General features: G+C 40.4%; 1 pseudogene; it reads right to left on the bottom strand.

Annotated features, from left to right (window-relative positions):
• Positions 1-4935: 4935 nt before the first annotated feature.
• LOC140948030 (uncharacterized) lies at positions 4936-10202 on the bottom strand (annotated as a pseudogene).
• Positions 10203-10854: the final 652 nt, after the last annotated feature.

Here is a 10854-nt window from a genome sequence, read left to right as displayed (position 1 = left end):
CTGAAAATTTAAGTACCTAAGCAAAAGCAAACATGAAACATTCTTGTAAATAGCCTGACATAAAAAGGACCAGCGTAAGCCAAACTAGAACTGTATGGAGATTCCAACTCGAAAGTTTTCGTTTTCCCAGTCTATTCCACTCCACGTACGTAAGCCATCGAATGGGTTCTGACACTGTTCTGAAGGCTTTTAACGGATCTCTTTTTATAGGGACGCCAGCAACGCAAACAAACGTGGTTGAGAGGAGGGCATTATGCTGCTACCGAACGGGCATAAACTGACTATAAAAAGGACGGACCTTCTCCATTTCTCCATCAATCACAATAATAGGATACGTTTTATTCCGTTAACCTAGTATGTGATTATATTCGGCTAGACGACAGAAACTAGGAAAGCGGAGACCGATGACAAACAAAAAACAATAACAGCTAAAAAGCCAAGAAGAGAACCAGAGAAGTTAGATAGAGAACCAACCCGATATCAGGCTCTATTTTCTCATTTGTTTCACAATCGAAATTCCGGCCATTGAAGGGGACGTAATAGTGATTAGGGAGCTTAAGCAACGGCGTTTATGAGCGACGGACGTCAATCGGAAGTGGACTTTTTGCATCGTTAGGCAGTAGCTTGGTTGAAACTCTCGGGGTAAATCGTCCTTATAAAAGAACAGAAACTTAACAATACAAATTTGTTAGCGTCAAGACATATAACTAAAAGGAAGAAGGCCTCACTTCCGGTTGACGTGCGTCGCTTAAAGACGTCTTGGCTTGACCAATGGCTGAGCAGCAAATTGGGCACCGGAAGTCGAGTTTAGTCCTTTTTGCGCGCTTTACCGTCGTCAAATGACGTTCCCTTTCTGTTTCTAAATCAGCGGCAGGACTATAGCTCAGTCGATGGAGAACTCGACTGCAGAGCGGGAGGTCGCGGGTTCGATTCCTGGGACCGACCGGGACCGGACCGATACTCTTAGTGAGAAATGAGAAATGGAGGTAACGCCTTTGCCTTACAATGGCCAGACATTCGCGTGGCTCGGATGACCACCTAAATTGGTAGTCCCACCTCCAGTACTTTAGTAATTTCGTGCTCATTACATTGACACTCAAATAATGTCAACTTTTCATTTATTTATTTTTTTTGCTTCTGATCTTTGGTAACCTGCATATCAGCGATATTTTTCGGGTTTTTCAGCCGAAGCGCGTCTGGCGCTCTTCGCTCACCTGAAAAACTCGAAAAAATAACGTCTGTTATGCCGGCTAGATCTTAAGTAACCATCGAACTAGGAAAACAAATACGACAAGAGAGCCAAGGGCCGGATTCAAGACGCGATCCGAAGTTTCGTTATCTTCGACGTATCTTTAACGTTCTCCGAGGTTTTATGGCAAGGAAAAGGTTTTCCGTCTATAACTAACGTTATGGCAACTGAACAAAGAAGGAAAGTCGGCAGTTTCGGTGGCATGAAGTTCAAAAATTTACAGCGCGTCAGACAACACGATAATGGACGCATTCAGTCAATTCTAGCTACGCCAGAGTTACATAGCGAAACGCGGGAGCTATCGACGTGAATCAACGTTTTTTGGTTAGTGAATCAAGTTTCTGTTGATATTATTTGCAAAACACCCTTTCGTATTTATAACCCATTCATACACATAACTTTACAGCGCTGTATTAATTCTAATGTCAACATTTTTTATTATATCAATACTAAAACCATATAATTTGGTTTATATGAACATGTACCTCAATCACCATAAAAGAAAATAAATGACCACTTTTAAAAACTGTTTCACATATTTTTAATAAATTTGAGAACAAAACTCAGTGAGAGTAAAAAAAATGTCAACAGCAGTTTACAAAGTACGTTGTCCTTCTAACCCTACGTGTAGTTGTTCAAATGGTGGATAAAGCTATCCACCGGATAAATCTCTATACAATGGATAACCCAATTGGTTTCCCTAATACTTATCCTCCGGATAGCGATTTATGCGATGGACAACGCTATTCAACATTTAAACAACCGGGTCCTGAACTAAAACAACAAAAGCAAAACTCTTAAAACAGAGCACGCGATAAACAAACATTACTGACAAAATTACTGTTAATTCTGACTTCCACAGGCATCAATTCCAAATTAAACAAACTGTTTTTAAAAACACTAAAACGTGTTATGTTAACCTTTCCTGCGGCCACTTTGAAGTCAAAGCCTTGAGTTACTCAGTGTTCAGTGTACGTTCAATGCACCAACTGTAGTGTGGAGAAAGTTCCACAGTGAGACTAAGAGAATGAAGCTTATTGCGATTCTAGTGCTGTATGTTACGCTGTTAAAATTGGTTCGAAACTACTTTTTTCAAAATAGCTCAACAATTTAAAGCGTTTGATTCCAATAATTTTACTCTGTCTTCAATGTTCTCTTTCCAAAATGCGTAACCTACCAAAAAAAAAAAATGCTGTGTATACTTGACAACTACCTCCATTGCAATGAAAGGTATCCTTAAAGAAGTTAGAACGACCACTGAAAGTTGACATTAAAATGGCTTCAGGCACCTGCTTCGGGGTTTTACAATGTTTTGAGGATTTTGAGACCATCTTCGCATTTTTATTGAACTCGCTCACCAACTCACTCTTTCGGTCAATTTCTGTTTACGCTGGTTGTTTTTCTCGGCGACGAAGAGCTGATTTTCCTTTTGCTGTTCGAAACAATGATTTCTCAAGCCGGCAAGTCAGTTTGGAGCCCACCAAAGCCTTAAACCTTTAAGATTTTCCTCGCTTTCCGGCAACCCAGCCGCAATTTCCTCATGTTTGTTTGTCTTCTTGCCAAAACTGACCCGCATTAGCCTCTCTTTCGCTCGAAAACAAGCACTTGTTCCAGGCCGTTCGGAAATACGAAACTTGCCTATTTCCGTGGCAGGGTCGGAGTGACTGTAGACTTCTGTACATATATTAAAAACGTGGGGGAGGCGGGGGGAGGAACAAACGCGATCAAAAATTCTGGCTATTTTCCAGCATGCAATGCGGTCGTGATGTTGATAATCGAAGCGAGGCAAGGATGAACTAGAACAAAAGTGTGTAGCTTGGCCCAGGAAACAAATAAGAACAAAAAAGCTACTTCTAAGGTAGAACAAGGACTGAATTCTGCCGTGAATGTTGACTTTTGGTTTTGCAATGATGATTTCTGTATATAAAAATCCTGAAGGCAAAAAGCGCGATTTTTGTCCTTTTACCATGACGCTAAAAACGGTCATTTTTGTTCATGTCCAAATTCAAAAGGTGGCCGGTATTTTGCAAAAAGCGCTGACTTTTTGCATTTTTTGGATCTCCCAATTTCAAGGACATTCTACTCGATGTTCACAACTGACAGTTAAGACAATGTTGGCGCGATTGAGAAAGTTGCAATCAGGGCTGTCATTAATTTTTAGAGCAGCTGTAACAGGTGTTATGGGTTACGGCCCCGTAATGACAGCTCTGGTAATGTTTTGAAGCAGTGTAGTCTTCGCTGGTAAGGCCGTCAAGGGGTTAAACCTCTCTACAACATCCACCTCCTTACAATGGCCACTTTCTTCTGCCCCCAAGGTGGCCATGGAGGAGAAGTTTAACTGTATACCAATTATGAATTGCTGCTGGCCACTCCACGGATAATATGTCAGTGGGCTCATAATTGCTGGCCGACAATAAATGTTAAAACTGAAACGGTAGTTGTTTGATGATTCTTTTTCTTTTTGACAGTGGCACCAGTCATAGTTGAACCTAAGGAAGGTGAAGCACCTCTTTTACTCAAGATTGGTGATCCACTGAACATAAGCTGTGTGGCGAAAGGGAACCCTGCTCCTAATGTCACATGGTCAAATAATAACACAGGAAATGCAGTCTCACCAACTTCAACAAACTCCCAGCGATTGATCATTAAGTCGATAGAAGACAAGGATTTTGGTTTTTACACCTGCATTGCCAGAAGTAGATTGAATTATACAACGGTTTCTGTTGAAATCAAGAAAGGTATAATTACTTCGCATGTTGATACATAGTTCATGGTTGTCTCTGAGGGCTGGAGGCCAGGGTTTACTCCTCCTTTCACGAGCATGACTCCTGAGCTACTTTCACAGGAAACGTAAGGAAAATAGAATGAAACGAACTTCTTAGATGTTCAATTCCCTGCCTATTTTATAAGGGTAATTGGACAGTCCCGAAATATAATTTTATGCTATAAAGGCCGTTAAGACACGTTATAAATTGTTGGTTTTATCTTTCTGTCTAAAGGAAAGGCCAAAATGAAAATCATGCTGGATTTTTTTGTGTGGCTCGCTACGAGTTTACTTTTAAAATCTGGTAGGGCGTAAACCAGCCTTTTTACATCACCTCTGACATAAACAGAACTATCAGGCGTTTTCTGTTTATCGTTCAGACCTCGGATAGAGATTATGTAATTTTTGCCTTATTTCACTTATAATTCTGCAGTTTTTCACAGAATAATCTTAAAAGACAAATTGCACTCATTCAATAATCAGGACGATCGAAGCACTCGCTTCCGTTGCCCAACAAATTATAAAAATCTCAACAACATAAAATTCTAATTACATAAACAAGTAAAAAGCAACGAGACAATGTTCCGATATTTCGGCGACATCATGACGCCATTATCAAGGAATAGAAATAAAAATGCGAGTTCAAAAGGAGTTAAAGTACGTTATAAAATTTGTATGAATGAAAGACCTTAGCACGGATTGAATCCGTTTGCACATTCAAAGGCGGTCTTAATTGTTTTATGTAAAGCACCTCATTAAAGAGGCACTCAAATTTGTTCTTGCATTTTTTCAGCACTCTAAAGCAGCTGAAAAGGTCCTTATCGTATTGTTTGCGCACGGGAGATAATTTACTTTTGTGGCCATCCACGCGTGTAAAATATGCCTACGCGTATAACCAACATAGGTACCTGTAGCACACAGGTTACATGGAAAGTGGTACAGTACGCATTAATTGTTGATTAACCACTTGTGGTTTCGTCTCACATTCGTGGAGGTCCTGGCCAATTTTCTTACGCACAAACACGGGTTGGATCGTAGTATGGAGCTTAAGACTTAAATCGTTCAACTGACTCTTAACAAAGTTGGCCGAATCCTGCTCCTTAAAGGGTATAACTACCCGAGTCACGTCACAACTGGTCATTTCCGCCTAGGCATGCGATGGCTGTGGGTCATCAACCTTCGAGCTAACAAAAGTGCTACTGGTGGAGTTGATAAGGTGTTGAGGGTACTTGAAACGTGAAAACAGAGACTTCAAGCACTTACACTCCTCCGAATAATAAGACCATGTCGCAGACAAACGGCACGCACGATCAAGGGTCAGCGGCTGTCATGGCGGCTGTATATGTTTTACTGTGCTACGTTCTTTACATTGTATTTCTGCTTTCTTATGTCTGCTCGCCGCGTCCAAACGATTCACTACACCATCTTAAGGAAAAGGGATTGAAGTCATCTACGTTTTGCACCGTTATCCACGGTTTTCACGATAGTGTTGTCACTCTTCTAAGAAATCGAGTCAACTTCTGCCGCCATCTTGGATATCTTGCACACCGTCGCAAGACGTTTCTAGCTTCAAGTTTGGCGTACGATCCCAACTCAGTTGCTGGGTTCCGGCGTCTTTCTTGTGGCGACATTTCTCCCAATCCCAGTCCAGCTCCTAACTGTAATAAAAACTTACGTTCAGTCTGCCGCAGGAGTGTCGCACATATAACCACCTAGCGATTAAATGCGATGTTTGCTTCTAGTGGTGTCACATCAAATGTGGTAAAGTAATACCTGCTAAATACATCAAACTTGCCTCCTTCACTGTCACCTTCCCATGGAGCTGCCCTGCGTGTGTTACAACTTCAAAGGACCTGCCTTTTTCTGATATTAGAAATCCCAGCTCCGATTTGGATCTTTTCTTCAGACGCTGACGCGAGTATTCTGAATGAATCCTCGGATAACATTAAAATCGTCCATGTCCAACCAACACCATCACCAAACAGCCCTGTCTACCTGTCAGCTCCCAGCTCCCCCTACCCATACCAAGGTATCTTATAGCTTAAAGGGAATGATCATCAATTGCAACGGCCTCAAGGGTCCATCTCGTTTCCCTGAATTTCAAGTTCTTCTTGACTTTCACAAACCTAATATCATCCTCGGCTGTGAATCAAAGCTTGACTGCGAAGTGCCAACCTATTCAGTCTTCCCGCCCACCTATTCCGTGTTCAGAAAGGACCGAAATCGTAATGAGGGGGGGGGGGGGGGGGGTGCTCCAGGCGATTAAGTCCGAAGTCGTTTGCGAGGAAATGCCTAACTTTGGAAAAGATTGCGAAATCCTCTGGTCATCAGTTAAGATCGGTAACTGTAAAACTCTCTACCTAGCATCTTGTTACAAGATGTTTTGGAATAATTTTCAGATTCCTTTTATTGTGTTTTCGAATCCTCTAATCATCACCCTAACATAATAGCAGCAGGAGACTTTAACCTTGGAGATCTTGACTGGTCCGCTGAGGTCCCATTTGCTAACAACTCAGTTACCTCCGTCGGCTCTACACAATAGGCTGCTTTGTATTACAGAGGACTTCTCGCTCACCCAGCACGTGAAAATGCGTTACTCGTCCAACATCTTGAAAAACTTTGGATTATTATTTTCATCTTACCCAAACGTTATCTCTGATGTCCATACTATACCTGGGATGAGTGATCATCTGGCAATCCTTTTTCGAATAAATGTTATAGATTCAAGATCATTTAAGCCTCCACACAAGATTTTTGACCACAAAAGAGTAGATTTTGATGGCTTAAAGAAGTCCATGTCCGATTCTGCAGAGAACGTCCTTGCTTCAGCTCCACAAAACTTTGCTGTAGAAGATAACTCTGGTCCCTCTTTAAAACTACTCTTACAAAGGCCATGGTTAATTACATTCCTCAAAGATGTTTTTCAATGAAATACAAGCTCCCTTGGATAACCCCTGAAATCAAACGTCAAATGAGAAAGAAAGATCGTTTGCAATAAGAAAGCTCTCCGCTACCAGAATCCAGACCACTGGGTGGCGTTTAAGAAACAACGGAACCTCGTTTCAAGAATTGTTAAAGAATCTCGTAGTGATTACTTGAACAATGTTATCGAGGCAAGCCTTCAGGAGAACCCCAAAACATTTTGGCCTCATGTCAGATCTTGTAAATCAGAAGACATTGGTATACCCCCTCTGCGTTATGGCAATAACCTGCGCACTTCTGATAAAAGCAAAGCTGAGGCACTTCATATTATTCTTATTTCTTCTCAGTATTTACTCAAGAGAAACTACCAATCCCTACTAAACCTACCTCCCCGTACAACCTAATTTCTGACATCGACATCTCAGCTCATGGGGTTACAACTTCTTCAATTAAACCTAAGGAAAGCTTGTGGTCCGGATGAAATTCCAGCACGTGTTCGAAAAGAACTGTCCCCATCTATTGCACCTTGGCTTAGTTCTATATTCCAACAGTCCTATGACACAGGGGCAGTACCCTCTGACTGGACTAAAGCCCTGGTTACAGCTATTCATAAAAAGGATTCAAAGTCAAACCCTGCTAATTATCGCCTTATTTCTCTTACTTCCTTATGTTGTAAGGTTATGGATCACATTATTTTGAGTCACATTGCAAAACACTTGGCCGCAAACAATATTCTGATCGATCAGCAACATGGATTTAGACAACGCTTCTCGTGTGAAACTCAACTTATTTCAGCAGTCAATAACTGGGCTAAATGCATTAACTCGCGCTCACAAACTGACGTAATCCTTCTTGACTTCAGCAAAGCCTTTGACTCTGTACCTCATCAGCGTTTACTATTAAAACTGATTATTATGGAATATGTGGAAAGACTGCGGCATGGATTAAGGCCTTCTTAGGCAATCGCTCCTAAGTGGGGTCTGTAAATGGCACTCACTCCAGCCCTCGGCCTGTACCTTCTGGTGTACCCCAAGGCTCAGTACTGGGTCCTGTTTTATTCTTACTATATATCAACGATATTACTGATCAAATCCAGTCAACAATGCGTCTCTTTGCAGATGACAGCGTTGTGTTTAGAGATTAAGAATACTTGTGATCATTCAATGCTCCAGCAGGACTTAGCCAGCTTATGTGAATGGGCTGAAACCTGGCAAATTAACTTTAATATCACCAAATGTTATCATTTAGGGATTACTAATAAGTTTGCCCCCTTTTCCTATAATTGTCTCATGGATGATATTGTTATTGCTAAATCAGCCTCCACCAAATATCTTGGAGTAACTATAACTCATAATCTTAATTGGAATTAACTTGTAGTAAGGCTAATATTTAGCACATTGGTCTTCTGAGAAGGGTGTTGTCGGATTGTTCCACGGATGTCAAATCCAAGGCATACACTACTCTTGTGCGTCCTCAACTAGAGTATGCTTGCTCTGTGTGGAACCCGTATACTAAATGGAATATTCACCAAATCGAACGAGTTCAGCATAGAGCAGCAAGGTTCGTTTTTAGAGACTACTCAAAGTTTAGTCATGTTACTCCCATGTTAAAACATCTTGGTCGGGACACTCTTGAACAAGGCAGACTTTCGTACCAATTATCAATGTTTTATAAAATCCAACAAGTTTTAGTTGGTATCTCCCTTCCATCTGAAGTATATTCAATAACAAGGGCTTCTCGAGCCCCCAATGTATTCCCTTTCCGTCATATTCAATACAGTTATAAAGTCTATAAATATTCGTTCTACCCAAGTTCACTAGTAGCCTGGAATAAGTTACCTGTAACTACTGATATTTTTCCTTACACTAATGGTATGATGCCCACAATACGTTCCATGATTAGGTTACTATAATATTAAATTTTAGTGTAGATAGAATCTTGTGAATAGTAATTTTATATTGTAGATATCTATTTTAGACTTGACATGTAAATAATAATAATAATAGTAATAATGGAATTTATATAGCGCTTATACATCGCTGTTCTAAGCGCTTTATAATGTAAAAAAGGACATAAGAATATCATTAAGCACAAGCTTACATATAACCCTACTGTACATATTGGAAATTTATGGCATACACATCTTAAAAAGGGAAGAAAAAAAACAAATATGATGAAACTGAATGTCACATACCTTTTTAAAAACAAACGTTTTCAACTTAGATTTAAAAAGATTAACATCAGAACAAGCTCGAACTTCAAAGGGGAGCTTGTTCCATAGTCGGGGGGCAGCAACGTAAAACGCTCGCTGGCCATAAGTTTTCATGTTAAAATTTGATTCTTCAAGGCGTAAATGATCCCTTGATGACCGTAATGTTCTTTATTGACGATAAAATTTTAAAATATCTTCAAGATAACGGGGACCGGAGCCATTCAATGTTTTAAAAGTTATTAAGTTTATTTTAAAAATAATTCTCTCCTCAACGGGAAGCCAGTGAAGATCTCTTAGAGTCTCGGTGATGTGATCTCGGTTTTTGAGACCGACGATAATTCGAGCAGCTGCATTCTGAACGGAGTGCAACTTAACTATGTCCCGTTTTTGGGCACCAAAAAGGAGAGAATTACAAAAGTCCAACTTCGAGCTAACAAAACTGTGAATTATAATTTCTGTGGTACTTTTACTGATGTATTTTCTTATTTTAGAAATATTTCGTATGTGATAGAAGGCACCCTTAACTATTGTACTAACATGAGGTGAAAGTGACATTGTGTCGTCAAAAATCACGCCAAGATTGCGAGCCTGTTGAGAGGGCCTGATGTTTTCCATGCCAACAGAAATCGTGGGAGGGGGCAACGAATGACGAAAACGGGAGTGAGGAAAAAGAAATTCTGAAAAAGCATAGTTGTTAATAAGCTTCGTTTGTAACGGTTGTCAACATGCATGACTATGGTAGTGGAGAAGTAAACCAGTATTGGTACGCTTCATGTACAACATAGTCTCAACCTGGGGCGCTCGATTGAGAAGCTCTTTCCCGAGGAAGGGAAGCATCCCATCCTTTTCAGTCTCCATTATAAAACTGACAGCAGAATTAATGGGCCTGGTTGAGGGTGTTTAAGAAATCCGTAGCTGTAATTAGGTCGGATTACAGTGAGGCTGTCATCAACATATCTGCGGTAAGAAACAGGCAGATTGCCTTCCGACTCTAGTTTTTCTTCCAATGATGGCATAAACACATTCGTTAGCGGAGGCCCGAGGGGAGACCCCATAGCATTTTTATTTCTATTCCTTGATAATGGCGTTATGATGTCGCCGAAACGTCGGAACGTTGTCTCGCTGCTTTTAACAACAAAAAAAAACATTTTTATATAGTAGGGCCCTATTTAGAGAATTCGCTATTAGACGGGACTGTTCAGTTAGGTCAATCTGCAATTTTGTAGTACGCAGCTAAGGGTAATAATTGGCTTTGCGCAAAAACTTTCGCAAAAAATCTTATTTTAATTCAATTTACAAAATCACCCGTCCGGCCAGCCACTTCTGAATTTTGCCAAGCGCCAAACTTGTAGTGCGAGCTGTCGGTATTTGAATGAACAGTACCCGGTAATAGATTTACGCTTCAAAATAAGAAAAATGTATTTATTTAAAAAAAAATCGACCAGCCCTAGTAGGAAGAGGTCTTAGAATCATTTTCGTATGCATTTTACACCTAAACACAATAATCTTTAAAACCAGTTGATACACGCCGCTTTTTGAGTACTCCTACATGTCCTACATGCGATGTTCATGTGCGACTGAAAACAACCGGAAAAGCAATAAGAAAGAGATCTTGAAAACAATCAACTCAAGAAATATAATTCAATGAAGCATTTATTGAAATGGACAAAAGTTTTATTCTCGAATACACTTATTGAGATTGAGGTG

Source organism: Porites lutea, chromosome 9 (genome assembly GCF_958299795.1).
Source record: "Porites lutea chromosome 9, jaPorLute2.1, whole genome shotgun sequence".
Lineage (NCBI taxonomy): Eukaryota > Metazoa > Cnidaria > Anthozoa > Scleractinia > Poritidae > Porites > Porites lutea.
The sequence above is the reverse complement of the archived record's forward strand: the minus strand, read 5'-3'. Positions and strand labels throughout refer to the sequence as shown.